At 37.9% G+C, this 25,400-nt stretch overlaps 1 protein-coding gene across 7 annotated transcripts in view; it reads right to left on the bottom strand.

The window, feature by feature from the left end:
* Nucleotides 1–25,400, bottom strand: part of PLGRKT (plasminogen receptor with a C-terminal lysine) — a 50,662-nt gene that overhangs the window by 19,173 nt on the left and 6,089 nt on the right. The window contains exon 5 of one of the 7 annotated variants that reach the window (XM_082404464.1): nucleotides 1,894–11,319. The exons of the other annotated variants lie outside the window; for them this stretch is intronic. The gene's annotated coding sequence lies outside the window, so the exon portion shown is untranslated. Of the gene's footprint in view, nucleotides 1–1,893; nucleotides 11,320–25,400 lie in introns of those variants that run through there. 7 annotated transcript variants of the gene reach the window in all.

The raw sequence follows: 25,400 nt of genomic DNA, 5'->3' as shown, positions 1-25,400 counted from the left end.
TCAAAAGAAAGCTGGAGAAGCAATACTCATATCAGACAAAACAGACTTTAAAATAAGGCTGTTACAAGAGACAAAGAAAGACACTACATAATGATCAAGGGATCAATCCAAGAAGATATAACAGTTGTAAATATATATGCACCCAACATAGGGGCACCTCAATATATAAGGCAAATGATAACAGCCATAAGATTTTCTTTTATAATCCTCCTGAATGTTTTATTTTCATAAGAAAGAGGTACATTTTTTATTATGGGCTGTTTATTCACACTCACTTTCTTGCAATAAAAAATAAGCCTAATTTGATAGCATTGATAAGCAAGCAAAGATAGGAAGTATTAAAAACAACAGTGGCTCAGTATTGGCCCTGGGTTGGGGGGTTGGGGAGCCACAGGAAAGTCAGAGTGGTAGAAAGGGAAAGGCATGAACTATCAGGAATGACACTTGCATCATTGACTCTTCAGTCTGGAAGAAGACAGTTAGTACTCCCTATCTTAAATCAAATAGAAAATTAATTCCAGGTGAATCAAAGCCCTGAATGTACCAAATGAAGTGATAAATATATTATAAGGAAAATTTGGAGACTGCTTGTATAACCTTAGGAAGTCAAAGACCTTTCCAAGAAAAACAGGAAACATGAAGGAAAAGATTAACAGATTTTATACATGAAAAATAAAAAAATTCACACCTATTAGGATGGCTATTATGAACAACAACAACAGAAAATAAGAAGTATTGGCCCGGGGCAAAGATATGGAAAAACTGGAACCCTTGTACGTTGCTGGTGGGAATGTACAGTGGTGCAGCTGCTATGGAAAATGACATGGCAATTCCTTAAAAAAAATTACAGAATTACCATATGATCCAGTAATTCCACTTCTGGGTGTATACCCAAAAGCAATGGAAGCAGGGACTCGAGTAGACACTTACACACCCATGTTCACTGCAGTATTATTCCCAATACCCAAAAAGTAGAAGCAACCCAAATGGCCACCAACAGGTGAACGAATAAACAAAATGTGGCATATACATGGAATATTATTCAGCTTTAAAAAGGAAGAAAATTCTAACACATGCTCCAACATGGAAGAAACTCAAGGACATTGTGCCAGTTGAAATAAGCAGATAATGAAATAACAAATATTATATAATTCTACTAATATGAGGTACCTATAGGAGTCAAATTCATAGAGACAGAAAGTAGAATGATGGTTGCCAGGGGTTGGGGAGAGAGGGGAGTGGAGAGTTAGTGTTTGATGAGTACAGAGTTTCAGTTGGGAAAGATGAAAATGTTCTTAGAGTTGGATGGTGGTGATGGTTACACGAGAGAGGCACAGTGAAGGGTTAAGAGTGTGGGCCTTGCAATCAGACTGCCTGCATTTGAGTCTGATGCCACCACTTATTAACACTGTGTCCTTGGGCAAGTCACTTAATCTCTCTGTACCTCAGTTTCTTCATCTGTAAAATATAGAAAATAATAGTAACTACCCTCATGGGGTTGTCTTGAGGATTACATTATTAAGGAGAATAGCATGTAGAAATAATACAACCCTATGGTTGAATTTGGAAACATCTATTTTAAATGTACCTACCCCTTGATCTAGCAATTCCACTTTCAGGCTGAGTCAATACTTAATAAAAACTAGATGTTTTTTCTGTTCTTATCATCATCATCATTATTCCTATGCAGCTATATATTCTGATATGGAAAAATCTTTCAGCCTAATTTTATATATATATATATATATATATATATACACATATATATATATATGTATATATGTATATATATGTATATGTATATATGTATATATATGTGTGTGTGTGTATATATGTGTATATATGTATATATATATGTATATATGTATATATACATGCATGGCTATATATGGGTTTTTTTTTTAATTTTTAATTTTTATTTATTTATTTATTTATGGCTGTGTTGGGTCTTCGTTTCTGTGCAAGGGCTTTCTCCAGTTGGGGCAAGCGGGGGCCACTCTTCATCGCGGTGCGCGGGCCTCTCACTATCGCGGCCTCTCTTGTTGCGGAGCACAGGCTCCAGATGCGCAGGCTCAGTAGTTGTGGCTCACGGGCCGAGTTGCTCCGCGGCATGTGGGATCTTCCCAGACCAGGGCTCGAACCCGTGTCCCCTGCACTGGCAGGCAGATTCTCAACCACGGCGCCACCAGGGAAGCCCAATATATATGGGGTTTTTTTGCCTTTTTTTTTTAACATCTTTATTGGAGTATAATTGCTTTACAATAGTGTGTTACTTTCTGCTTTATAACAAAGTGAATCAGCTATACATATACATATATCCCCATATATATGTATTTTTTTTCCTGACATCTGTTTCTCCCCTTTCCCCCATCACCACTACTTAATCTTAGTCTTCCCATGTCCTTCACCTATAATTATACTCTGGGTTCATTCTTTATGGGTAAAAAGAAGTTAGCTACCATACTGTGAAATTAAGGTCACATGGCAAGCCGACAACTGGGTCAGGAGAAGAAATTGCTGACCAGGTCCTGCTCAGACAACCTCTCAATGATGAGCATGTCTGGGGTGTCTAAGGAACAGCAAAGTAACCGGTGTAGCCAGAGAGGAATGAGCAAGGGGGAAAGTGGTAGATGATGAGGTCAGAGAGGTGATGGCGAAGGGATAGATCACCAAGCGCAGAGCTTCTCAGACATGCATGTGAATCACCTGGGGGATATATTAAAAGCAGATTCTGATTCAGTAGGACAAGGAGGGACACATGATTCTGTATTTCTAACAAGCTCCAGTGTTGATGCTTTTAAAAAGTGGACCGTATTTGAGAACAAGTCTTGTAGGCCTTTGCTGGAACTTCAGTAAAAATTGTGAGGAAGATGGGAAGCTGCTGGAGGGCTTTGAGCAAGAAGCTGTGTGATTTGACATTTTAACGGATCAGTCTGACTTTGAAGAATATGATGTACCCAAGAGACAAGAGCACATACGTTTACCACTCATAGCAGCAATATTCATAATAGACCCAAACTGGAATCAATCTAAATATCCATCAACAGTAGGATGGATACATAAATTATGGTATATTCATATAATGGAATACTACAAATCATGGAAAAAGAATGAATTACTGCTACAACTAAAAATGTGGATAAATCTTACAGACATGAATTAAAAAAAAAAAAAACGAAAAAGAGTACATACTGTATGATCCCATATGTATGAAGCATTAAAAATTAAATTATGGAGGCAGAGGTCTGGATAATGGTTGCTTTTAGCAGTGGGAGAGGCAGGAGGAAGCTTCCTGGGCTGGAAATATTCTATATATTGATCTGGATGGTAATTATATGGGTATAAACGTATGTAGAAATTCATTGAGCTCTGCACACAAGATTTGTGCACTTCACTGTGTCTATGATATACTTCAAGAAAATAAGAAGTTGTAGGGGAGCAAGTGTAAAAACTGCGAAAGCAGCTGGGAGGCTGTAGCACTATTCCAAGCAAAAGATGGGGGTTTGGAGTAGAGTGACAGCAGTGAAGGTGGTAAGTGGTTGGATTCTGTATGTGTTTAGAATTCAGAGCTGAAAATCATTTTCTGATGGACTTGATAAAGGGATGTGAGAAAAAGGGGAGAGTAAGAGGCAATCCCAGGTTTGTAGCCTGACCACAGCATGGTGGTGCCACTTATGGAGATCGAGAAGCCTGCAGGATGAGCAGATTTGATGGATAAGAATGGGGTCAGAATGGGTGAGAATGAGGAATTGTGGTTTGCATATGTTAGTTTAAAATGTTTGTGGATATCCAGATGGATATGTCAAGTCAGCAGTCTGTAGTTACAGCCAAAGTCTGGGCTAGCAATAGAAATCTGAAGTCATCAGTTAAATAGGTGGTATTTGAAATTATGAGACTAGATGAGCTCCCCTAGGAAGTGAGTATAGATGGAGAAGAGAAGACAAGTGTGATCTGAGCCAGGGCCACTCCAGGAATATGCAGGAGTCAGGGAGAAGAGGAGGCAAAGGGGACTGAGCTGGTGTGGTCAGGGAAGTAGGAAGAGAACTAAGAGGTGTGTTTTCCCAGAAAGGAACTGAAGAATGTGTTTCAAGGAGGGAGTGATCAATGGTCAATTGTGTCAAGAGTTGCTGAGAAATTGAGTGTGATGAGGACTGAGATATTAATTATGTTGACTAGTAAACATCTGAAACTATACCTGTCACATAGTAAGTGTTCAAATATCATAGGCTATATGGAGAATATCATGGAGAATATACCTTAAACCCTATATATATCAAATCATTGTTCTTGGCAGGAGATCATGTTTTGCAGTGAAGAAAATAAAAGTTCTTCAGAAATGAGCTCACGCTTCTACTCTTTCCCCTTGGCCCTTGAGGTTTTGGCTTAAGATGGGCAAGTGGAAAGGATCTTCTCTCCATTTGGAACAGCCCTAGGGAACTAGCCTAGCCTTCAGTCACCTCGGTCCTAGAGATCATAGAGAAATGAAGTGTTTTCTTGGCCTGTTCTGTAGCTTAAAGACTGCCCAAACTCATGAGGGAATATCCTTCTTCAGGGAAACAGGACTACCACATATTCAAACTCCCCGTGCTTCAGTTTCCTCATCAACAAGATGGGACTAATTATCATGCCCATTTCATGATGTGTAACAAGGATTACAGGTATTAATATATACAAAGAGCTTAGAATAGACCTTGGCACATAGTAAGCGCTAAATAAACAGTAGACATTTATCACATTATCATAGTGATATCAATGTCCTCCAGCTAAAGAATACCAGGAACATACCTATAGTCAAAAAAAGTAGGGTTCATGGACTTGTTGCAGTAAAGAAGACACATACTATGGGGAACTGTGGGGAGTCTCAGTGACAAGGTATTAGAAAAAGATTTATACCATATGGACTTATGTCAAGTGATTTGGGGGAGGTTCAAAGATCATTTGGACAGGGTGCTGCCAGGAAGTGGGAGTAATTCCATGATTGGAGATCTTAAGTCTTCTTATCGAGAAGGTGAGAGGAACCAAGCAGATCTAAGTGGTAAATAGTAAAGATGCAGTAGCACTCATATTAGTCAGTGTTGGGGGATACTTGGTCATTCTGCAGTTTGGACAATGTTCATATCTTTGTCTGTTTCCTGACATGATTACAGAGTGGTCTTGCCTGATGGTGGTGATCTGTGAAACTACTTGTGTTCCACAGGAGAACACCATGGACTAGCTGATAGTGCCAGGTCAGCTCCTAGCTGTCAGTGGGATAGTTTTCTTTCTCCTTCTGTGTAAAATGACCTGTGCTTTGAGAGGGTGATTAAAAGACTTCAGGAAGACTTTCAATTTCCTCTGACAACACCTGAGTCATGAGTCATCAAAGAGAACCCGGAGAGGTGGGCAGAGAGGGTAAACTGATCGAGGAGAACTCTGATTGCTTAGTCCTAGATGTGCCCATCATCTCTGCTTTGAGCTGCTCTCTGGAAGCTCTCTGAAAAAGATAGAAAATTAGTGGGTGACTCGAAGTGAGCCCAGGGAGAAAACAGGAGGTGATGGGAGTTTGCTTCTGGCTCTTGGAGCGAAGAGATCCTGGCACATACTCCAGGATAAGATGGTGTTCTCCTAGGTGATCTAAAGCCATTATGAAGATGAAGTGGAGAAACTAGCTTCACAGTAAGTAGGACTGACCTTCCCTGAGGGACAGAGCCCATGGGAACTCCCAGCCAGAATGTACGTCTGGAAAACTGAAATGCCAAGGAGAAATATCAAGGAGGAGAAAGGAGCAAGGGTGAAGTTTTCAGGGGTCTGAAATGTAAACAACCAGGAAAGCTGTTGTAGTGTGGCCAGTAGCACTAAGAAGGAATCTTTTGGGTCAGATATTCATTGTCAAAACGCAGTGGAATCAGGGGGCCCAATGCAAGTTGTCTAGAAGGTTCTGAAATCCTGGTGCCTGCCTTCATTTGACTCAGGCTAGGGGGGTGTTTTTGTTTAGAATCCCAGCAGTTGCCCACTCGTACATAGTTAAGTCCTTGTTTATATTTTGCTTGCCTTTCTCCAAGTAAAATTATCCTGTAAAACCATGGATTGCCAGGGGTAGACCTGAACATGTTGACAGAATTAAGGCAGCCTGATGTTGGATCAATTTCAGAATCTGAAAAATCACAGGAGAGGCCAAACAGAGTGGTGTCAGGCAGAGAGGGTCAAAGAAGCAGGCTGTGGAGCCTGGAGACCCTTCTTGCCTGGGCTCTATCCCCACAGGGTCCAAGGGCACAATGTGAATACTATTACATCATTCTCACCTTTACTCTACAATGTTTATTCTCTGTGGCATTACATGATTCACCAAATTAAGTTGGGGTCTGTGGCTCTGGAGCCAGAGAGACCAGATTATCAGCCTCCTTTGGTTACTAGTTATCTGATCTCAAGCATGGAACTCTACACCGCAGTTTCCTCAACCTGTAAAATGCAGCCAGTAATACCTCCCTTGCAAGGTTATTGTGAGACTTAGAGATAATATTTATAAAAAGGCAAGCCCAGAGTGTAGGAAACAAAGGATGATGATAGCCAGTCAAATCCACATCTGTGCTGCCTTCCACATCTCATGTTAAGTGGGAACATTTTCAGGGAGGAATTTTTAAATGTCTTCCAAATATAAAATGACTTAAAAAAATCTATTGACTAACGTAATGCTCAACTGTCAGAAAAATTGTAACAAGGGACATTTGTTCTTTTACACTACTAAGTCTCTCTACCCTAAATATCAGATTAGCAAGATTTTCTAGGAACAGCAATTGAAGGATATATAGCATATCCTAATAGCCAGAAAAATAATTTGCTGAGCCGATGTTGGCCACAAAAGACCTTAAATTTGTCTCCGATGGTTAAATGTTTGTGTGTACGTAAAGCATCATTAACTTTATCTAAAATCATTGATTTGAGTAAACTTTGGATGAAGCAATATGATTTTGATTTGTGCTAAATCAAAATAAGATTACTTTCTTTGAAGCAATCGCAATTGATGACATTTGTTTACTCAGGGTAGAAAAGAAAATAGCCAAGATGTCCTAAAACATTGTCTGGGGGGAAAGGTTAAGATAAAAGAAGGAAGTCATAACCTACTGCAATACTAATTTTATCTAGATTATCATAGTATTTCTCATGAGGGTAGCATATTTTAGTTTTCTATTAGAAAATTCCACAGAAGTAGTTTGTCACATGTAGGAAACAAAGGATGTGCTGTTGGGCACAAAGGTGATGTCGCATTGACCAGTTCTTAGAGCTTTGGTCAGAAGCAGTGAGAAACTGGTGTTGATTGAGCTCTGCGTTCTGTGTGTCATCCTGTGATCAGTGGCACACATTTCTGAGATTGTCCTCCAGAGTCAAAGGCAGGGTCTGTGGCCTTGAAACAAGGGTAAGCTTGGCCCTAAACTGTCGAACCATGCAACAAAGCAGGCAGCCGCATAGGTGTCCTGGTATGTGCATTGATTTTTGTGCTTTGTCCATCTCAGCTGTCCTCAATCTTTTAGCTAGCCAAGACACCCTGAAGCTGGTGACTTACTAGGTTCAGTATAAAATTTGGGGAAAGAAGGGTTGGTTGGAAAGCCTCACAGATAATTTGGATACACCTCCCCCTTACCCACTGCTAACATGCTGAAGGGTGTGGGCATCTTCTCCTCAACTGGGCAGTCCTAGGCCAACCTCCTTAGCTGCAAGGATGCACAGAGGTAAGAAGTTGGCCTGGCCTGGACAGCACTGAACTCATTTCTTAGATTTCTGACATTGGTACTATGATATCCAGAGGGGGAAAGGCAGCAAATCTCTTAGAACGACAATGCTGGGGAACTAGGGTTTAATCAAAATGAGACTTAAACAGGCTGAACACTGTGGAATAAATCTCCTGATTTTTCCTTGCCTTTGGTTTTTTCCCATTTCTGTTTTAGACATGGCGATAACTGTTATATAATCTGCTTTCCTCAGGACTGCTCCAGAGAGGAACTCTTAGAATAAATTAAGTGGCACTTGCCAAGTTGTAATAGATGCTTACAATAAAGATGCTATCATAATTCAGATTAATTGCTTAGGGTTGATATGCTCATATAAATTAATTTTCATTGACAATAAGTCCCAGGAGAGTGTATTTCTTATTTCCACGGCTTATGCTAAATTTTATCTTAAAACTCCTACTCACACTACCTGTATCATTACTGTGCAATTACTACATAGATATTCATAAGCCAAACTGTTTAAGGGTAACTCACCTTCTCATATTAGGTAATTACCCTGGGCTTTCGTATATGTTTTGCGAAAAAATACTTGAAGCAGAAAGAGACAAGTATTGTTATGTAAAATTGCAAATGCTGTAGTCAGACTCCCTGGTTTGAATCTTACTATATACACTATATACTGACTGTGTGACTTCAGGCAAGCTACTTAACCTCTCTGGGCTTCAGTTTCCTCATCTATAAAATGGGAATAATAATTGGATCTCCTTATTAGGTTATCATGAAATAAAATAAGAAAATACATAAAATGCTCAGAATAGTGGCTGGCATTTAGTAAGCACTCAGTAAAAATTAGCTATTAGTTTTATCGACATGTTTCTTTATTAAAATAATTCATGGATTTAAAAAATAATTTGCGGGCTTCCCTGGTGGCGCAGTGGTTAAGAATCTGCCTGCCAATGCAGGAGACACGGGTTCAAGCCCTGGTCTAGGAAGATCCCACATGCCGCGGAGCAACTAAGCCCATGCACCACAACTACTGAGCCTGCGCTCTAGGGCCCACGAGCCACAACTACTGAGCCCACGTGCCACAACTACTGAAGCCCGTGTGCCTAGAGCCCATGCTCCACAACAAGAGAAGCCACAGTGATAAGCCTGCGCACCACAATGAAGAGTAGCCCCCGCTCACTGTAACTAGAGAAGAGCCCACGTGCAGCAACGAAGACCCAATGCAGCCAAAAATAAATAAAATAAAATTAATTAATTAATTTAAAAAAATAAAATAATTTGCAATGTTATAGTAAAGAGACTTCATCCTGCCATTTTCACTTGTCTCTTAATTGGTGGAAGTTGGGGCAGGGGGTGATGAATAGTATTCTTTATTTTTCTCCTATCATCTACTCAATAATAAGAAATAGCTGGTTTGAACAATGAACATCTCATAATAATATGAAACAAATTTTAAGGCTTCTGTGTATATCTTATATCTCCTGTTGATTGTTAGCATAGTTACTGTGAAAGGTATAGATTTTTTAAAAATTGGCTCTAGCAGTTAAATAATGTTGCTGTAAAAATCTCACTAAGGCATGTGTAAATAGGTATAACTGTTTTTTCATAACCATACCCCTCAAAGCAGTTTCTTCTATAATTTAATATGGTCTTTCAACATTAATCTTTTTACTTAGCAACAGATATGTGCTTTCTCAAAGGGAACTGTAGATTAACAGAACTAACAATTTTCTTTTTTTTCTTATCTATTATTTTCTTTTGGTTCCAGATATTCTATTACTAGTTTGTAGTTTATATTCATGTTTTTATTGCTTTAATAAGCTGATAATAAAGACCAGCAAACTCAAGGAATCAAGTAATTTCCTTCTAATAATATTTAACCATTTGTTGATTTAAAGTAAAACTAGTTCTTCCTGGGTAGTTTCCAAAGATAATATATTTCTATTTTAAAGATTTATATGATTGGTAATAACAAAAAGGCAAATCAAATACAAACCTGTGCCTTCATGGAAATGACCATTAAAAAAAACTGAATTGTGATAACTGTACTTAGACATCTGATGATTTGGGAAGGAAAGAATCTTATATTTTATAGAGATTCATTCTCCTTCAATTAGTAAATCTGTAGAATGACCATCTCCCTAGCTCAGTATTCCAACTAGTGTTGCTATTTTTATTATTAACAACAAGTTTCATATATATGAACACATTCCTAAGGAACTGTGAACACATTAGTTATAATTAACTTGGTTAAGTGAATTTTTCAAAGGCTTAATGGTCTAGACTTTTTGATGTAGTGACTGAGGTTTTTGAAATTCTTGGGAAGTAAGAACATGCAGCCTTTATCACTTGCTGACCAATGTGGGATGAGGAGACAAAGTAGAGGAGGCAACATAGTCACTGAGAAAAAAAGCAAAACAAATGGTCAAGATGTAAGGAAATAAAGAACAAGGGGGAAATAATTGGAAGTAATATAACTGTATGAAATTTCTCAATGTAAGTTCTCTTTCATGAAAGGTTTTTTAAAAGTAACTTTTCATTTAGAAAAAGCCAAATATTGGATGCTGTAGACAAAATACACCATCAGTTCCCTCTAGCACCAATTTAAACACATCTGTTTTTCATCAACTCTCTTTTTGCCTGAGATAGAGCCTAAAGTTGAACTATTTCCAAACAGTAATCTGAGGTGTTGCTGGCTGCAACAGACACCTATGTGAAGGTGGTGATTGCTCAGTGGGTAGAGAGATCAGGGGCAGAGGCGCTCCCATTCTGCCCATTCTGCAAGGCTGCAGCAATGACAGATTCAGACGTGTTTTATTTCTCTAATTATTTTATTAGCAAACCATTATTACAACAAAACATTATACTCAAAACATCACACTTAGATTTTCCTAGCTGTGAAAAGATTTTGCTAAAAGAAAACTTTGTGAAAGATTATCTTCAAATAGTTGCTGTATACAAAAGTTGGGAGGGGGGCTTCTTTCTTATCAATTTGCATGAGAAGTACTCAAGAAATAACGGTAGTTAAGTGCCTGCACACACACATTAAGCGGACAGACTTGTATTAAGATTCAGGTTAAATTAGTGGGTTGGCCAAAAAGTTCGTTCAGGTTTTTTCCATACTTATGTAAGCTACAGAAGCATGTAACTGAAAAAAGAATTTTCCCTGACAGTGTGATCACTACTCTGAGGCATGATATTAGTTTCTGTAATAATTGGCAAGAAAGCTACCCAGTCAATTACCTAAACCAGAAGTCACTGAAAGCCTGGTTAGTGGTTCTAAACATCTCTCTGTAGATAACTTTGCAGAAACATGGAGCAATTTTAGAAAATAAGGGCAGTGATCATTAGGAAAAAAAAAAAGTATGAACTCATACAGCAGAAAATAACATAAGAGAAGGTGAAAAGAAAAGTTTAAATTTAAGCACATCTTTAGAACAGGGCACATTCCTTTGTATAATAATCTCTATTCACAACTTCAAGAAATTTTTGTCCTCCTGTGTGATTGCATTATAATTTGGAAGCCTGTCTCTTCCCTTTTATCTATCACATGGGCAGATTTTTTTTTCCCTTTTTTTCAGAGGTGTGCATTTTGGGTTTCCGGTTCCTGAAAATGACAGTTATATTGCAAATGAAAGTTCTAATTGACGTAATTATTAAAGAGGCACACCAACAGAGTGTTACTTATATCAATTTTAACACATTTTAAAAAAAAAATCTAACCTAATGGAGTTTCCTTTGCTTTCAAGTTCCTAAAGGTTTTAAATATGCAAATATTTAAATGCTAAAAACATGAGCAAAATATTCTATTGAAATATACATTTCCAATCAGCTTTTATGGTGGAATTGATTTTTATTATGATATGTGCAAAAAACCTTTTACCAGAAGCCTGTGGGTAGACTGGCAGTTGCTAATGCTAAGGTACGGGGTCTACAACTGCAGCTCTCCCTGTTTATTTGTTTGTGTATATTATAAAGATACATATAATCACAGAAAGATTTTTCAAGAGAGGAAAAACACTGATAATCACCTATTCTAATATAATTTTTTTAAGCTTTGAAGTCTTCATGTTCAATTTTTCCTCAAAACAAACATGGCTTCAAAATAATATTTTTCTTTTTGGGTGCATAACTGAAAATAAATATTTCATACTATATAATTCAGTGTCCGAGCCATGTACAATGATTTAAAAATCAAGTGAATGTGCTCATACATAACAAAATTTCAGTCTAAATTATATATTACCATTAATGTAATAAATCTAAAATTTAATAGCCTACACATTTCTAATTTTTCATCAGTAAATATACCCAAGCTGAACCTAACCCCAAACCTAAAACTATCATTAATTTACCAAATAGATTCAAAGAGAACACAAAATTTTTCTTTACTGAAAATGACCCAACCATTTCTTCTTCCAAGAAAAGCACTCTGTGAAATAATATTAATCATTTCAGAACATAATACAATTACTCAACTTTGTCTTTTCATCTTTATATCCTCGTTGACTAGCACACGGCCTGGCATGTGGTCAGTGTTCAATAAGCATTGAATTAATAAAGCAGTATCAGAATAGTCTCTTTGGAGTTCTATTCTTTACATAAACATTAATAAGAAGCAAACAGAAATGACAACATGTCAATTACAATGCTAGGCAGCAAAGTTAATGTAATTCTAGCATATTTTTCTAGAAACATTCTGAGGCATTGCTTTGCAAATGCCTAAGTTTCTGGACAAGTGTAGAAGTTGGGTATTGGGAGAGTTTATCCTTAAAAACCCCAGAAACCAAGTTAGAGAGATCATAAAATTGGATTAGAGTTTTAAAGTAATGTTTTGATTTAAAAACTTTATTTTTGAAAGGAAGGAAGATTTGCTGCTGCTGGAGTTGACTGTACCTCTTTGTGTGTGTGTATGTGTGTGTGTGTGTGTGTGTGTGTGTGTGCGTGTGTGTGTGTGATTGATATGAGCTTTTAAGGCTGTCATTTTCAAGTACAAAAGTTTAGTGTTCTATTATCCAGTCTGTACAGTAGACATTACTATAAGTTCAAACATGAAAATTAACAGATGTTCATCAAAGACATGAAGAATAACTTAAGCAATAAGAAGTTTAAGTGTAGGAAGGGCTGTAAAAATTATGTTTTAGAACCACCTCCAGAACTCACTGCCTTCCCACCCTCCAGGCTCCTGCTGGTGCCTCCCAATGAATGGTCCAACCAGAAGCCAGAGGGGAAGGGAGTGTGGGAGATGCAAGGCCAAGGGTCAGACCCCCAGGATGCAGAGTAGACAAGGGCAGAGAATGGATCTAGGTGGGGGCAGGGAAAGGGGTGTTGGAACAGAGAATAACCAACAAAGTGGTGACCTGATTTATATGAAATAATGATTTGATTCTGTGTGAAAGAATGTTTTCAGAGTTCTGGTTTAGATCAGATCCAAAAGTCTTAGAAAGTATTAAAGATGGGCAACAAACTGTAAATCACTTTTTAATTTTTTTATAAATAATATGGTCATATATAAATCAATATTTGTTGTAAAGTAAATGCTAAGTATTAGAATAGATATCAGATCTCTTGACAAGAAAAATTAGATATAAGAAATACTTTTATTCAATGATTATAATAGAAGCAATTATACTTTAAATTGCTATTATAGTCAGTCAAATTTAAATAAATGGTTCTTAAGAGAGAGAAGCTAGTTTCTCCCCAATTACTCTGGTTCTTCAGGACAATATCTACTCAGTACCTACCTAAATCTGTGCTGCTTCCTTTGCAATATTTCACGTATATCACAACTAAATTGGTATTTAGTGAACTCACTTTAAACTGGGATTCTTTTTTGTTCTGAAATTTCCTGGGGGAAAAAAGCATAAAAACCCTGAAATATCGTATGTGCAAAAGGAATGAACAAGAAGTGATTCCTTTTTGTACCAAGGTGGGCACACAGGAATACATCCATGTCCTCTGGACCAGGTCACAGGGATCTTTTGGAATGACTTAGGTTCTGCCATGGCTCTGGAGGGGACACTTGCTAAGGTCTCTTAGTGTCTCAAGGCTGAGCATACTCAGTGGGATCAGGAATGCCTATGAGAGTATGAGGGGCTAAAAGGCTAATTGGTCCCCTTTTCTCATTACCAGAATTGATTTTTTAAAGTGCTAAACATCCTGCAAGACAGAGGAGAAAGGGAACTAGAAAAGCATATGCCTGAACACAGAATTGAAGAGATGGGGAAAGATAAAAAATGATAAAGAATAAAAAATGGAGAATGAAATTAGAGATGGAAGAAAGAATGAAGTAGAGACTATGAGTAAAGCATGCAATCCCAATTTTAAAAATTGACAAACTGTTTTAAAGAGTTGGACAAGTTGATACTAAAGTTTCTATGAAAAAGCAAGCATATAATAACATTGAAAAGATAAACTACAAGGGCATACTAGCTTAACCAGGCATCAAAACATATTATAAGGCACCTTTAATTACAATACTGTGGTACTGGTACACGAATAGACAAGTAGGCCAGTGGAATAGCATGTCCAGAGACAGATCTAAGTACATATAGAAGGTTATTAAAGGTGACATCTCAAATCACTGAGGGTAAAGATGGAGTTTTTAATAAATGTTGCAGGTACCACTAGGTAGCCATTTGGGAAAAGATAAAATTAAAATCATATCTCACACCATGTATGGAACAAACTCCACATGGATGAGGGATCTAAATGCAAAGGAAAAAAAAATGAAGCTATACAAGTACTGTAGGGAAACATGGGTGACTGCCTCTTTAACTTTAGTACAGGAAAAGGCTTCAAAATAAAGACTCAAAATGCAGAGGCAATAAAGGATTGTTCATTTGAATACATAAAAATTTTTAAATTTTTTCATGGCAAAAAAAACCCCATCATAAAGTCAAAAACAAATGATAACCTGCGAGAAAATATTTGCAATATATTCCACAGGCAAGAGATCAATACCTCCAACGTATAAAGAACTCTTAAAAGTTGAGACAAGGGACAAAAACCCAGTAAACAGACAATTCACAAAAACAAGGTATATAAATGGCCCTCAAACATGTGAGAAAATGTTCAAGTTTACTCATAATTAAAGAAATGCAAATTAAAGCAAGACTGAGGTACCATTTCTTGCCTATCAGATTGGCAAAAATTAAAAAGCAAGTACATATTCTGCTGGGGAAACTGGGAAAACAGGCACTCTCAAATTGGTACAACCTTTCTGAAGGGAAATGTGGCAATACCTAACAAAACTACAAGGCACGTGCCTTTGACCTAGCAATCCCACTTCTAGAATTCTACCCTGAAGGTATACCTCCAACAGCACAAAAATGTAAAAACACAAGGTTATTCATTGAAGGACTATTTGTAACAGCAAAATATTGGAAATAATCTAAGTATCTGTAGTAGGCAGAATAATGCCTCCCCCCAAGAGAAGTCCATGTCCTAAACCCCAGAACCCATGAATATATTACATTACATGGCAAAAAGGACTATGCAGATATGATTAGTTAAGGAATTTGAGATGCGGAGATTATCCAGGTGGGTCCAATGTAATCGCAAGGGCCCTCATAAGTGAAAGACAGAGGCAAGAGAGTCAGAGTTAGAGAGAGATGAAGATGCTACACTTCTGGCTTAAAGAGTGAGGAAGGAGACATGAGCCAAGAAATTCGGACAGCCTCTAGAAACTGGAAAAGGCAAGGAGAGGGATTCTCCCCTAGACCCTCCAGAAGGAATGCAGCCCTGCTGACAGCTTGACTTTCTTCCAGTGAGATCCGTTTCAAACTTCTGGCTTCCAGAACTGTAAGATAATTATTTTGTGTTGTGATAATTTGTCATAGCAATAGGAAACTAATACAGTGCCCATATATCATTTGAATAAATGATATATTCACACAATGGAGCATTATGTAACTGTTAAAAAATGAGGAAGAGCTCTATGAACTGATTGGAATGATTTCCAAGATATACGGTTAAATGAAAAAAGCAAGGTACAAAAGGGTACAATGGTACACTACCCTTCATGTAAGAAAGAAGGGGACATAAGAAAATAAACGTGTATCTGTTTATGGTACAAAAGATATGCAGGAAGGATAAACCGAAGACTAGAGAGATCAGACACAGAGACAGCATGGGAAAGGATATATAAAGAGAAGAATAGGAATAGGTTAGCAAGGATGAGGAGGGAGGGATGCTTCTTGGAGTGTATCTTTTTGTATAGCTTTAATGATTAGAACATAGTTTTGTTTCATATACTCCCCTACCCTGTAACTAAACTCAACCAGGATGTGGAGAGAATACAAAGTATAACTGTATTGCAAATGAAATTACCACCCTGAAGTAGCCCAGGAAGAAATACCCTAATTTATAGGAAAACAGTATTTTGAGTTGATAGTGTAAAAGGGAAAAGAACATACAAATAATGTATGCTGGTTAGTATATATTGGCAATCCTGTAACAGAAGTGAATATATTGTAGAAAATGAGAGCCGGGTTTTTCACTGTCTGATAAAGAACTTAAAAATAAAGAAAAAGGAAAGGCCAGAATGAAACATAATAATGCATTGGAATTAGAGGTATCAGTATGAACTCATGGTTTATAGTATGAAATACTTCTATGTGTAAGTCTGTGTATATACATGGGTTAGTATATAAGTACATGTCTTTGCTGAAAGGATCTAGGAACAGTGGCCATAGCAATAAGCACCCTTACAGCCCAGATCTTCATTTCTAAATACCATTCTCTAATTTAAAAACTAGGACTCCTTGAATGAGTGATTAATTCCAGGCCTGGGCAATATATATGAACTAACTTATGATACAGAAAATGAGCAAAAAAGGATGGGATACGTCAAAGGGACATAGGGCACCAACTGGAAGGAATTCCCAATAGCCAAAACAACTTAGGCCATAAAATAAATAATGATGGTACTAAATTATAACCCACAGGATAATAGGTCCATGTGTCCATATTGATATAAATAACTGAATAAATAAATACATGGAGAAGGGACAGCTATTCCAATGAACAAATATAAATGGAATGAAGGAAATACAAAAATTACCATTAGGCAAAAATTACCACAGTAATAATTGTTCCATATAAGATCCCACCAATGGATGCTAAAATCAGTGGGCAAAAGTTTAAGGAGAAGCAAGATATTAACAGTCTCAACATATCTCCTCTAAGATATTTATCAATAAGAAAAATAATAACTTTACAGTAGAGAAACCTGGTGGACACCACCTTAACCAAGTGACCAAGGTTAACATCACTAGTAATAAGTCATACCAACAGTATCCTCTGGTATGATGTAATGAGAGAGACATAACAGCATCCTGTGGTTTAAGAATAATATGTAAAAAATGGACAACCTCAATCTAGTCATGAGAAAACATTGGAAAAACCCAAAGTGAGAGAAATTATACTAAATAACCAGTACTTATCAAAAGTACTTATCATGAAAGCCAAGGAAAGAATGAGGAACTGTCACAGACCAAAGGAGACTAAGAAGAAACAACAGTTTAATGCAATGTGAGATCTTGGATCCCTGGAACAAAAAAGGAATATTAGGAGAAAAACTGGTGAAATTTCAGAAAGATCAGTAATTTAGTTAACAGTATTGTACTGATGTTAATTTCCTGGTTTTGATCATTACTATAATTTTGTAAATTGTTAATATTAAAGAAAGCTAAACAAAGGGTATATGTGAACTCTCTACTAGTTTAGCAACTTTTCTGCAAATATAAAATTATTTCACACTAAAACATTTCTTAAAATCTGGATTCACTATTATTCTGCATTTTTGTAAATTTATTCAAGAATAATGATACTTAAGCTTGTTCCCTTTTATTAATTATATATTAAGGATGTTTATGGGGCTATTTTTTCTCTAAAATCCTTCTCCCCCTGCTGCCCTATATTGTCAGTTATCTTAAGGAAGAAAAGGAAGTAGAAACAAGACACATATGAGAAGTCTAAAGATTTTAACAGCAAGCCTACTTTACATTCTTTTCAAAATAAGATGGAGTGAGTGTGTATGTGTGTACACATTATGTACATATTATGAAGATTTATAGAGGAAAGTGAAGATAATTATTAAAACCATAGGATCATTTTTTAATTAATAGTTTTGGGCCCAAAACTCTTATATACTAGGCATTCAGTAAATGCTCAAAGTTAATGAATAAGTAAAGTAACCCTCCATCCCCTGCTTGCTTAAGCAATGAAGAACTAAAAATAAATTAAAATTGACTCTGATTAGATTTATGAAAATAGGATTGTAGCTGAGGGAGGAAACTAAAAGGAAAAGCTTTCTGATCATCTATAACTGGATTTATTGATCTCATTTAAGTTTGTGAACAAACTTAAAACCAATGTCCCCCTTGGAGAACTGAGTGTGGGAAGGGTCCTGGACCAACCTGTCAGCATGGAAGGGCTAGGCAGCAAAGGATCAACTTGGGGGTTTGACCTATTACCAATGACTTTTATTAATTATTTTACTTTCATTTCCTACCATTTCTCAACATAGACAATATACAGGAAATCTTAGTGTTTTTATTAACTCCTCTAAGTGGTTCCAGACATATTAGTATCTTGTCCCACACTTAAAGAGACTTACTTAACATTTTTAGAAGTCTCTTTAAAAGTCAGGAAATTCATTAAGTATATTCTTTGCATTTAGACCCAATCCTTCATAATATAGTTAAATTAACTTATTTCCATTCGTTCCAACTTTGGTAAAGAAAGACACTAGCAGGTTACTACCATCTTGAAGTTCAGGCACCTGAAGACCACTAACAAGTCAAGATGCTCATTTCAGAGGGCCTGGACCCAGGTGAACAGCTTCTTCATCTGCGTCAGTAACAGACTTACTATGTGATTCCTAATCTTTACTGTGCAATGTCTAACTTCATGTTCATAAAGAATGAACATCATACTGAAATAACTGGGTATTCACATTCAAAAAAATGAAAATGGACCCTTACTTCACTTCATATACAAAAATGAACTCAAAGTGGATCAAAAACTTAAATATAAAAGCTGAAACCATAAAACTCTTAGAATAAAACGTAGGTACAATCTTAATGATCTTGAATTTGGCAACACTTTCTCAGATATGATACCAAAAGCAGAAGCAACAAAAGAAAAAATAAATTGGACTTCATAGAGATTAAAAACTCGCATGCATCAAAGGACACTGTCAAGAGAGTAAAAAGACAACTCACAGAATGGGAGAAAATATTTGCAAATCTTATATCTGATAAGGATCTAGTATCCAAAATATATAAGGAACTCTTACAACTCAACAAGGAAAAGACAAACAACCCAGTTTAGAAATGAGCAAAGGACTAGAAGAGATATTTCTCCAAAGAAGATATGCAAATGGCCAAAAAGCACATGAAAAATGTTTAATGTTATTATTAGTCATTATGGAAATTTAAATCAAAACTACAATAAGATACCACTGTAAACCCACTTAGAATGGCTAGAATTTAAAAACAAACAAACAAAAAATGAAAATAACATGTATTGGTGAGAATGTTGGAGAAATGGTAACCCTTATACATTGTTGTAGGAATGTAAAATGGTAAAGCCACTGTGGGAAACATTTAGTGGTTCCTGAATAAATTAAACATAAAATTATCATATGATCTAGCAATTCTACTCCTAGGTATATATACTCAAAAAGAATTGAAAAGCAAGTGTTCAAACAAAAACCTGTACAAGAATTCCCATAGCAGCACTATTCCCAATAGCCCAAAGTGGAAACAATCTTTATGTCCTTAAACCGATGAATGGATAAAGAAAATGTTGTATATTAATACAATGGAATGTTATTTACCTATGAATGGGAATGAAATACTGATTCATTCTACAACACAGATGGACTTTGGAAAGATTATGCTAATTGAAATAAGCCAGACACAAAAGACCACATATTGTATGATTCCATTTGTATGAAATGTCTAGAACAGGCAAATCCATACAGACAGAAAGCAGATTAGTGGTTGCCAGGGTCTGAGAGGAGGGGGAATGAGGAGTGATTGCTTAATGGGTATGGGGTTTCCTTTTGGGGTGATGGAAGTGCTATGGAATTAAATAGTGGTGATGGTTGCACAACACTGTAAATGTACTAAATGTCACTGAATTGCACACTTTAAAAACGTGAATTTTATATTATGTGTATTTTACCACAATTAAAAAAAAAAGAATCTCAGAAGAGGGAAGCTAAGAACAGGTAACCAGGATGGGGACATGGGCAGAAATGAGTTTCAGAGGGGTAAGTTGAAGACAATTGTGAATCCAGGCACAAGAATTAAGCTGTTGTAGCCTCCCTTGTAGCTCCCACTGTAGGTGAACTTGTGTTGATCATGCTGCCTTTTTTTCCAAGGCACTTCCTAGTTAAGTCTCCTGACATTTCTAGTTCTTGAGCCAACTCCCACTTCGTCATCTTTTGCTATAGATGGAGTTGGCTGCTTTCCTCTCCTCTTCACTACCTACTCTACATTTTGGGTTCCTTGTCGCCACAAGACTCTATACAAAGCAAACACTGTACTTTCTTGCTTTCCTCAGAACATCAAGCCCTTTTTATTCTAAGATGTTGGTACAGCTTTCACCTCAAAAAAACAGATGGGAGGGCACAAGAATTATAGATGTTGGGAGTTATAGGGGTTTAAGCAATTTCAAGTTCTCATAAGTTATTTGCTATTATTTGCTGTTTTACTTTTTAAATATTTGAAAAAGCATTTATTGAGTCTACACTATATTTTATGTTGTAAAAACAACCCTAACATATACAGCTGTATAGACAAATTACTACTATCTTAGTGGCTTAAAACAACACAGATTATTATCTTGTACTTCTGGACATTGGAAGTCCAACACAGGTCTGAATGGGCTAAAATCAAGATGTCTGCAGGGCTGTGTTCCTTTCTGGAGAGTCTAGGGGAGAATCTGTTTCCTAGCATTTTCCAGCTTCTAGAGGCCACCTGCATTCCTTGGTTGGGGGTGCCTTCCTCCATCTTCAAAGCCAGCAACATCACATCTCTCTGATCTTTTGTCTTTAACTCTCTACTTTAAGAATTAGTGTGTTTAGATTGGGTCTGCATTGATAATCAAGGATAATTTTCTCATCTCAAGGCCTGTTCCCTCAGTCACATCTGCAAAGTATGTTTGCCATATAAGGTAATATATTCACAGGTTTCAGGGATTAGGGTGTGGACATCTTTAGGGGATCATTATTCTACCTGCCACATTCATACCACAAACATCTGGTTATTTGCAGCATACCTCACCTTCTTCTCACCAAATAAGATGAGAAGTTTCTTGAGTATAGAGCCTGCACCTTATACACGTCTGAATCCTGCTTAGCATGTAGCACATTATTTCATATATATTAAATAACTGTATTTTTGGTTTATAACTATACCTCATTTTCTTAACACCAAACACTACATAGACTTACAGGTCAAAGGCTGGCTCTTTCTCTAATTGCGGCGAGCGGGGGGCGCTCTTCGTTGTGGTGTGCGGGCCTCTCATTGTGGTGGCTTCTCGTTGCAGAGCACCAGCTCCAGGCCTGCGGGTTTCAGCAGTTGTGGCATGTAGGCTCAGTAGTTGTGGCTTGTGGGCTCCAGAACACAGGCTCAGTAGTTGTGGCGCACGAGCTTAGTTGCTCCACGGCATGTGGGATCTTCCCAGACCAGGGCTTGAACCCGTGTCCCCTGAATTGGCAGGCTGATTCTCAACCACTGCACCACCAGGGAAGTCCCTCATGTATTTTTTTAAGTCATTAGTTTGTTGCCTGCTCATAGTGAACAATGAATAAACTGCCCTACTAATCTTATACATGGACCATGACTGCTTTGCCTACAAAGCACTACAGCACAGCAAAAACCCATGGAATCTTCCCTCATTTTTTCTGCTTTATACTTCCAGTTTCTATCCTATTTTATAACATCAAAATGCTTTTCTGGCCACTTAGGTCATATAAAATTGGTTTAGGTGTGCCATCTAGTGGCATTTTTAAGGAAGTATTCATTTTTACCTGATTGATACTTGGCTTAATGAATACAGCCATCCAGCCACCATCCTCAGTAACAGAGGCTAGACAGAGCAGTGAGAAACTGACTTTTGCTGATGATCTGAAAACATTATTATACTGAGTAGTATGAATCCCCTCTAGCTCATCTGGAACCAACTTGTTAATAAAAAAGAAACCATTTTGATTTGAAGCCTTTTATAAATTTTTATTAACCAGACTCCAGTGATTGATTTAATTTCATGATTAACTTACTTAAATTGAAAACTTATTTGGGTTTATCTCCAATGTATGCTATATTAAATCACTGCCAATCAGCAATTACAATTATGTAGCAAAAGGAAAGGGCAAAGGTTCTCAACCCAGGCTGTGCATTATAGTCCCTTGGAGAGCTTAAAGCAACTACATGTCCGGCCATGAAGAGATCTGATTGGTCTGGAGTGGGACGTGTACATTCAAAAGCCCCTCGGAATCGAACATACAGCCAGAGGCGGGAACCTGGCCACTGGTATAAGATGTAGCTGAATCTCTAGTTCTGGTCCTTTCTTCTGAAAGATAAGCACCAATAATATGGAATTATCAAGTTATGATTTATCTTTTTTTACCAAAAAAAAAAAAGTAGAACTTAAAAAAACCCACTGGGAAAAGGATTATAGTTATTAAGCTTCTTTTTAATAAATGTTTTGCTTTATTTATTCTATTTACCCTTTTTAATTGAAGTGCCATCAAATAGGAAAAGAGCCAAAAGACATGCCGTCACAGGCTAAAGATATTAGTAGGCCTGGTGTTTCAACTGGGGTTTTTTAAACCTCCCCTTTGAAGAACTGACATGCCATCTCCCACCCCAGTGGCCCATTCCTTCCATTTTCAGAGTCATGCTTAGTTCTAGGAACTCTGGGACATTCCAGCCCAGCTTTAGCTGTTTGGGTTCATTCAGCATATAGGGAGGAACCCATATGTAGCTTCAGGGGTATTGTGATAATATAATTCTTCAATTTAGTGATGGGTTCATTGGTGTTCATTTTATTATGCTTCTTAATTTATAAATATATTCTCTTGTATATATAAAATATTTCATGATATTTCTTATATATATAAAAAAAAAAAGAATAGCTCTAAGCCTTAAAATGATGCTAGATGTTTAGTTTCTTTAAATGAGGAACATTCAAGGACCAACCCAATCTTCCAAAACTGCTACAGGTGAGTATGTTTCTCCCTTGGCTGCCCCAGTTAGGATGAGATCTCAAGCAGCTTTAGGGTTGGAAGGCTGCTTCAACTGTATTGATCTATATTCTTTTTGTCATCCTTCCTTGAAATTAAAAGATAAATAATAAAGTATATCCTGGTCAACAAGGAAAAACTAATCATCTTAACCAACACATGTGTTGCAAGAATCAATCTGCCATGGGACCTAAGCATTCTTGCTGAGTAGGCCAAGGATGCAGGCCCTGACTACTCTTTGCCCAGGCCAGTTGTCAGGGTTGTGTTTGCAGTAAGCAACTTTAAGGGATGAAGTAACATCTCTTCCCAGTCAAAGAGCAGCCTTGCTCACCATTCATGACAAAAGTGATAGATTCTATAAGCTCACTGTTCCTCACCTATGTCACAAACCCAGGCATCCACCAAAGCATACAACTAGGCCCACCTCCATCACCTCCACGGGACTTGGAGTGCGTAGAAAACTGGCAGCAACACCATGCTTATGCTCCTTGTTGTGCTGTGAGTAACAAAATCTTCTGCTAGCATCTGTGAAACAGTAACAGGCTAACTTGTTAATTTGCAAGTAGGGTAAAATCCCAGACCCTTCATGCGGCCTGCCAGTTTGGGTGACAAGGATAAGATGCTGATAGAGATGGCGTTCTGGAAGAGGGCCCTTGTTGGTCAGGTTAGAGGATATCAGAAGGCTCCCTGAGATCTGGAAGTAAATGTTTTTGCATAGGTGGTGGTGAAAGTAGGAGGGTAGAGTGAAGATCTCTCACTATCTTATGTGTTAAATGAGGCTGAGAAACAAAAGGTAGGGTCCAAACAAGACTCCCAGATGGTGCTTTGGTTGTGGCACATTCTCCTCTGGAGTGGGAGAAGGAAAGGATGTTTTCATGACATCAATGGGGCAGCAAGCCCCACACCCCAGCCAAAAGGCATGCAATGTGGCTATGGCTGATGGGTCAAGGGTTCCCCAAAGCTGAAATAATGGTGTTAGCAATGAATATATAGAACTTTGCATAGACTAAATACGTTAGAAATTTGTTTGTTGAGTCCAGCGACGGGAGGCCCTTTGAAACAGAGTAAATTCAAACCGTTGCTGACTGGCACCGAGCTGCTCTTTCCCTCCTCCACTCCTCCAACTTGAGCTGCTTTAGGGAAGAAGGCTGAGTGTGCCAGGGAATTTCAGGGAGGGGAGAGGAGGAACTCAATGTTTATAGCTTTGTTGGATGTGGGCGCCCATGTTTACTTGGTCCCATGCAGGGAGGATGTGCTAAGTGCCAGGGTGGCCCAAAGTGCTGAGGATACAGGGCAGAGCAGTGGCACCAGTGTTGGCTAAAAGAATGATGCCCCTGAGCCCCAGTGCTCTCCAGAGGCCAGGGGAGCCAGTAATACCAATTCTGGGATGAGAAACCAAAGGGCAAATACACATTTGTATTCTCTATCTCCCCCAGCTGGGAAACAGCCTAATCTCCTGAAACTATCATGATAACCCCTGAAGTACCTATGTTAATATCTTTGATCTGTGTTCCCATAGAGCAAAATTCAACCGATAAGGTTTGAGCAGTTTGCAGTGAGAAAGGGAAGTTAAAGAACATTCAGCTGATTCAACGTACTGCAGTTGTGTCCTCTGAATATAAATATATAATGTATTTTGTGTTACTTGCTTTTATTGTAAACATTCATAGTGATGAGAGGACATTCTCCCATTCAGGGATTCTCTGACCCCTTCCAAGTGGTCCAATAGAAACAATATAGAATCCCAGGGCGAAAAAGAGAAAATCACAGCCATCTCCAGAGGCCATTGCCCAGTACAGCAGCGCCACATGCTGGACACAGGCACCAGATACATCCTGTATTAGTTTTCTGGGGCTGCCATAACAAAGTACCACAAACTGGGTGGCTTAAGCAACAGAAATATATTGTCTCAGTTTTGGAGGCTGGAAGTCCAAAGTTAGGGTGTCAGCAGGGTTGGTTGCTTGTGAGGGCTGTGAAGGAAGGCTCTGTTTCAGGACTCTCTTCCTGGCTTGTAGATGGTGTCTTCATATTCACATGGCATTCTCCCTGTATGCATGTCTCTGTGTCTAGATTTTATAAGGACACAAGTCGTATTGGATTAGGGCCCATCCTAATGACCTCATTTTAACTTGATTACCTCTGTAGAGACTCTATCTCCAAATAAGGTCACATTCTGAGGTAGTGGGGGTTTGGACTTTAACATATGAATTTGGAGGGGGGGGATGGGACACAAACCCATAACAGACCCCTTTCAAAATGGGGAGGCAGTTATTGGCCTATTATTGAGCTCCTGTTAAAAATGAACACCTAACCCCTGGAGAATTTGTGACTCTCAGGCCTGACATCCCCATTTTTGGGTGGGTCAACTAGGAGATGACAACTACAAGGAAAGCACCCATTTGCTGGTCAAATGAAAATAATGTATT

This window comes from Balaenoptera borealis, assembly GCF_965194805.1.
Source record: "Balaenoptera borealis genome assembly, chromosome: 8".
NCBI lineage: Eukaryota > Metazoa > Chordata > Mammalia > Artiodactyla > Balaenopteridae > Balaenoptera > Balaenoptera borealis.
This window is presented reverse-complemented; position numbering and strand designations above follow the sequence as displayed.